A 7,001-nucleotide genomic window follows, 5' to 3' on the forward strand; every position below is an offset into this window, starting at 1 on the left:
GTTGGTGGGGAGACATGGAGAGAGGGAATTATGTAGGCAATGACACGAGGTTATGTTGGTGGGGAGACATGGAGAGAGGGAATTATGTAGGCAATGACACGAGGTTATGTTGGTGGGGAGACATGGAGAGAGGGAATTATGTAGGCAATGACACGAGGTTATGTTGGTGGGGAGACATGGAGAGAGGGAATTATGTAGGCAATGACACGAGGTTATGTTGGTGGGGAGACATGGAGAGAGGGAATTATGTAGGCAATGACACGAGGTTATGTTGGTGGGGAGACATGGAGAGAGGGAATTATGTAGGCAATGACACGAGGTTATGTTGGTGGGGAGACATGGAGAGAGGGAATTATGTAGGCAATGACACGAGGTTATGTGGGCTGAGAAACAAACAGGCGGTGCAGCGTCGTATTTAACCATGTCAGTCTGGTGAGGATTTCATCAGTCTGTTCTTGATACTTTCAAACGATTTTATTCAACTTGGGAATGACCACGTGCTGTGAAAGGAGTTAATAAAAGTTGTATTGATCCCCATCAGATCGAAAAGTATGTTAAATAACATCGTCTGGAGGTAGCTGTATCTACTCCCAAATGATCGAAAAAGTCGCCTTCGGCTGGATAAATTACTCCGTAAGTGGCAACAAGAAATTCAAGGCTTTGATGGGCTAAGGGGGGATCACTGTGCTTAATCCTTCCCCTCCCTGAATCAGAAACATGCAATTCAAACATGACAGCATAAACATATGTAAAACACCGTTCTCCCTCATATTTAAAACTTGCAGTCAAAGAAGTCTTTCCTAATCAGAATAAAATATCCTAGAGGTAGCCAGAATTAAGGGGAAAAACAAGAGTAAAATTGCTTTAGGACCTGCAGCAAGGCTCTTGTTTCAAACAGTTTGCTATAAAAATAACTAGCCTCTGACACCAAATTTGGATTCTCCATGTCAAATAACCTAATATGGGACCACTTTTATGTCTCAAAAGCCTTAAATTAAGCACTTTTACTAAGCTGTCGCTACATGTCGCCACCTCCGGGTGTTCAGCTAATTGCAGATTTGGATTCTCCATGTCAAATTACCTTATATGGTACCACTTTTATGTCTCCGAAGGCCTCCTTTTAACGAATCCGCCAGAAGCAGAAGAAGAACGCTGGCCATTCATTGACCTACTGGCTATCGCCACAGGTAAAAGGTAATCTGGTTGGAGAGAAAAAGAATACGGCCCAACAGAAAACTCTACGGGGTAAAGGCGCCTTGTTTCGAATCCGTACTCAAGCGATCACCGGGACTATATCGATTTTTTTAGCACTCATATAAATTGAACGACATCATAAAGATCCCGACGACAAAATATAACGACAGTTGTTTAGGGGAAATCTCTCGGGAAGAATACAGAATTGCATTGGCAGTAAGTCTGAAGCTGCAGTGATTGTTAGGACCACCTGTGAGATTAATATTGAAGGAGAGAGAGAGAGAGAGAGAGAGAGAGAGAGTCCTGCTTGCAGTGTTTGCATAATTATCGACGTAACTTTCTATCACTTAACGTTTATTTGATATAAACGACTCTTTATGGCGCCTATTATAGACTTTATTGAAGCATTAAATTAACATCTCATAGTCTCTGTGTGTTCACCAGGTCAAATTTCTATACGCCTGCATGGTCAGTTGCCTTTTTTTATCATTATCATTAGTACTGCTGCTACTACTACCACTACTACTACTACTGCTAATACTACAACTACTACTACTACTACTAATAATAATAACAATAATAATAATAATACCACCAATTACCACCACCACCACCACCACCACTACCACTACCACTAATGCTACTGCTACCACTACTACTGTTATTATTACTAATGTTGTGACTATTATTATTATTATTATTATTATTATTATTATTATTATTATACTCAGGCCTCGGGAAACGAATATCACATTAAATTTACCCTGGCAAGCGACAAACTATCCTACTCGATCTTGGACAATCTCCCAATGTCTGAGGGTTAATCTAATCAAACTAGTACCGGTAATGCAAATTCTCGCTTGCTAAACAAATAAAAATGTGGCTACAAGAAGCTTACGTTCATTTGGAACCGGGTGAGGTGCAGCTATGCCGGTAGTAACACACAGTAATAGACAGATAAAAGAATAAGACGACACTTACACAGACACAAGAGCAAGTAGAGAGTAACACAGTAATGTAGGCAGTAACACAGGAGACCAAGTGGATCGTAGCACAAAGCGATTGAAACAAGAGCGAGTTGCAACACAGCATGATACAAGAACATGCAAACATTATCAAAAATTGCTACAAGAGCAAGGAAATAATAGGTGTGGGGCAGGAATACTCGCACATACTGTTGGGATAACATACAGTCATGGCAACAGCCACAACCGGGGGTCAGAATCACACCACAAATTACGATAATCTTCTGTTTGTTCGACCTTTTGTTCGGGTTCTAGCTTTTTAAAATCTTGAACTAGAGACCCAATACTCTGTAGGTTGGTAGCTACTGACAATATCTAATTCGTTAGAATATGAAAGTCATGGGTTAATGCTCGTGAAAGGCTGCTACTACCGTAGTGTGAGGAATCTACCCCATGGTGGTTATCCCCCATTCTGAAAAAAATACTTAAAATTTTCTTTTACGTGAGAACGAACTGTCCTTCCAAAACTGTCATTCCGTCTAACTATGACTTCCAGTCCTGGCTATGTGCTCGGGAGTGAAGGGATCAAGATTTCAACCTGGTTCACGTTTCTTTGAAAGGGACGACTTTTGCAGGCTGCCAGCCTTTGATTCCTAACATTTCTTTACATAACAATGAGACAGAGATATGGGAAGGTTTTGTCCTTGCTGCAAAATCAACCTTTATTACAAGAAGAAATTAAGTGTATGTTTGTTTGTACTTCCAAGTCCAGATAAGACAACATGAAAAGAAGAAGGTGGGTGATGACACAAACAAGGAAATATGAAGTAGAGGAGCAAGCGCTGCACTATGCTGAAAAACAAAAACTAAGCCATGTGGACATCAGGGCAGGATAGGAGAACAAGCAGTGAGGGAGGTGGATGGTGGCACGATAAAAGGTTAGTATATTAGAGAGCAAGCAAGTAAGCAAGAAAACACAGTCACGTGTCCAGCCCGACCAGATAAGAGCACAAGCACTAGCCACTGCGAGTTGAGGAGGTGGCACGATCAGGCAGTGCGTAAAAGGGCAAGCGAGCATGAAAGCAGCAGGGCATACGTGAACATAAACTGGTAAGCAGATAGGAGGCAACAGTCACGTACACAGCTACGCAACCAGGTAGTTGTACCTACTGCACTACCGACTATAAACATGAATGTATGTATAACAAAACTGCAAGCCCTGCCAAAGTCTTAACGAAACTGCACCAACAACCACTGGTAGCCTAGCACCTAACATTCCGACTTTGGTCCACTCTGATGTTCTCTCTGAAGGAGCGATTTAGCCATTTGTGTTCCTGTCACGCCCCCGGCAGGGGCAAGGCAAACGACAGCGACCGCAACGAACGAAGGCGTTTGTTATGCTTATGTATTATTCCACTGACAAATAAAATCGTCTGATATTAACCACATAAAAATTGGTGCAATTAAACCGATGATAGTTAAAGAGATTGTCTCTAACTCTCAAAGTACGAAACATTAAACATCTGGCATTAGCCTGAATAATATACCTGTGTGTGACAAAATCGGTGACAGGGATAAGCTGGCAGGCAGACTCGAGAACAGGAATGCAGTTAACGTAGTGGGAGAAATCGAAGGGTAGGAAGGCAGGCGAAAAAGCTATATGAAAATTATTCACATACCAAACAGCCAACCAGGTGCACAAATAAGCAGGCAGTCAGGCACGCAAGCAGGCTCAGACCCCAGTAGGTAGGTAGGCAAGCAGGCAGTCACACAATACAGTAGGCAAGCAGGCAGCGGCTCAAGACGTATATTCCGGGAAGCCTCGTGTAAACCAGAAGCCATGAGATAGAGAGAGCCAGCAAATCCCTCAAGCAGGTGACACGCGACACACCCGGACCTGTCTAATGGGGAGGGGAGAGAGGGTGCGGTGGAGGATGAGGAAGGGAGAAGGGGGAGAGAGGGTGCGGTGGAGGATGGGGAAGGGAGAAGGGGGAGAGGGAATAAGGTGGGGGAAAAGGAAAGGGATGAGCGAAAGGGAAGAGGGAGGGAAGGTGGAGTAGGGGAAGAGGGGGAAAAAAGGATGGGGAGAAGGAAGAAATGCAAGAAAATAAATACGCAGGAATGAGGAGGAGAGGGGACAGAGGAGATAGGGTGAAGGAAGAGAGAAGGGGAAATGGGAAGGGAAGTGGGAAAAGGCCGGTTGTGACTGAGGGGAGTGGGAGGAAGTATAAGGCTGGCTGTGACGGAAGTGGAAGGGGAAGGGGGAGGAGGGGGAAGAGGGAGGGGGAGGGGGACATGGCTGGTTATGAGTGAGGGGGAGGGCGACATGGCTGGCTATGAGTGAGGGGGGAGGGGGCATGGCTGGCTGAGTGAGGAGGGGAGGGGGGGGGAAGGTGGAAATGGGTGACTGTGAGAGAGGGGGAGGGGGAGACATGGCCAGCTGTATGTGAAGGGAAAACAGAAGAGGGATATGGCTGGCTGTGAGTGAGGGGGAAAGGGGAGGGGGATATGGCTGGCTGTGAGTGAGGGGGAAAGGGGAGGGGGATATGGCTGGCTGTGAGTGAGGGGGAAAGGGGAGGGGGATATGGCTGGCTGTGAGTGAGGGGGAGGGGCTGGCTGTGAGCGCACGCACTAAGGAATTGTACAAGCAAAGGATCATATTCTCCTATTTTAATTCGCGCGCTCTACCGATAAATCCAACTAGTTTGATAGCTTTCTTTATTGCTTCGGTGCACTGACGACTTGATTTTAAATCACTTGTTAATATTATTCCTAAAAAAAACAGCTAGGTGTAAACATTCAAGCTAAGTATTATTCATCGAGTCACTAAACTTATCATTTGTACTTCCGATGTTTAGGTCTTTGCATCTGTCATTAAAATCCATTTGTCATGTTGGAGCTCAAGTGAATACTTTAGCAAGATCCTTTTGAATCATCAGTGTTTGTCCTGGGATATCTGTTCTGTTACCACTTTTCGTACCATCAACGAATTTGGATAGAACAGAAACCACAGTCAGTGAATCGGTATAAACTAGAAACATTACAGGACCCCAAACTGAACCTTCTGGCACTCCGCCTGTAACAGTCGTCCAGCCTGAGTCCTTCCCGTTTATAACAACTCTTCTATAACCAGCTTTCGATCCACCTTAGAACACTGCCTCTGATACCATGAAGTTTAATTTTCTCAAGAAGTCTCTTATGGTTATGGGGAACTTTACTGAATGCTTTCTGGATATCGAGATGGATTACATCGACTGATTTAGTTTTATCAAATATATCAATAATATCACTGAAAAATTAAAGTAGATTTGCAAGATGAGCAACTGTTCCTAAATCCATGCTGGGAATTTAACAAGCTTATTTTGTTCTAAATGCTTACGGTAACTAATTTATCTTAAAATATGGATTCTAAAAACTTGTATATAACTGTTGTTAAACTAACTAGGCGTTTATTTCAGGGCTGTGATGTACTGCCTTTTTTAACACTGGTGTTACACTTGCTAATTTCTAGTCATGTGGTACAGTGCTCCTCATGAGTCGTTTTTCAGTTCCTTTACAACTCTTGGAGATAATGCATCCCTCTCACTGGCTGTGATGTTACGAATTAAGTTAGCTTCATCAATGTGTATAACGGAAGAAGAAGAGATCCAACGTGGATTTTCGACTGTAAATACCGATTACCGATGCAAAGAAGGCATTACGAATTTTAGCCATCTCGGTTTCGTCATTTGTATGTTCTTTCTCCATTAACCAGAACTAACTGGCCTATTGTAGATACCGGTAATATCTTCTTGGTTCTGATGCAACTAAAGAACTCTTTTGGGTTTGATTCACTGATTTTAGCCAAATGTGCTTCAACATTATTCTTTGTTTTATTAACTTGTTAGCTTCCCGACGAAGGTTGTGATATTTATTCTTATCCACTTCATTTTCTGGGCTGATTGTGAGTGAGGGGAGTGAGGGGCGGGGGGAGGGGGAAGGCAGTATAAAAGCGAATGGGGGTGGGAAGGCTACGGATAAGGGGAAGGAGGTGGCTGTAAGGGATGAGAGGTAGAGGAAGAGGGAGGTATAGGATTGGGGTGAGGGGTGGAAAGTGAGGGGTGAGGGTGGGGGATGAGGGGGGTGAGTAGCGAGGAGCGAAGGGGTGGAAGTGAGGGATGAGAGGGAGAGGATGTGGATGTGACCAACTAAGCTCACTTCATAAAAACCGTGGACCAGCAGCGCGTGTGTACCAGCTTAGCTTAGCTGAGAGAGAGAGAGAGAGAGAGAGAGAGAGAGAGAGAGAGAGAGAGAGAGAGAGAGAGAGGGAGAGAGAGAAGCTAAAAATAACCAAATAAAAAGCCGCATTCTGATGGATTTAGCATTTAATAGCACCTCTCCCTTAAAAGATTTACTTTGAATTTTACACCCAAAATAAACTTATATATTTTCGTACGCTTAGGAGGCGGTTAGCAGGCACCTCTTCCTTGGCGATTTATCTGTTCGTTTACTTAATCTCTTGCATGTTAACCAATCTCAGGGGCTCAGAAGGCATACTATTTCTCAACGATTTTTCTGATCATATATTTATTTATTTACTCATCTCTCCATCCACCCATCCTTCAATCCTGTGTTCCATCCATCCATCCACCCATCCCTCAATCCTGTGTTCCATCAATCCATCCATCCATTCATCCAACCACCACACATCCTTCAATTCTGTGTTCCATCCAGCCATCTGCCCATCCTTCAATCCTGTGCTCCATCCATCAATCCATCCATTCATCCAACCACCACATCCTTCAATCCTGTGTTCCATCCATCCATCCGCCCATCCTTCAATCCTGTGTTCCATCCATCCAT

Source organism: Coenobita brevimanus, chromosome 101, assembly GCF_032717465.1.
Source record: "Coenobita brevimanus isolate Jiangsu-jjx chromosome 101, ASM3271746v2, whole genome shotgun sequence".
NCBI classification, from domain to species: Eukaryota; Metazoa; Arthropoda; class Malacostraca; order Decapoda; family Coenobitidae; genus Coenobita; species Coenobita brevimanus.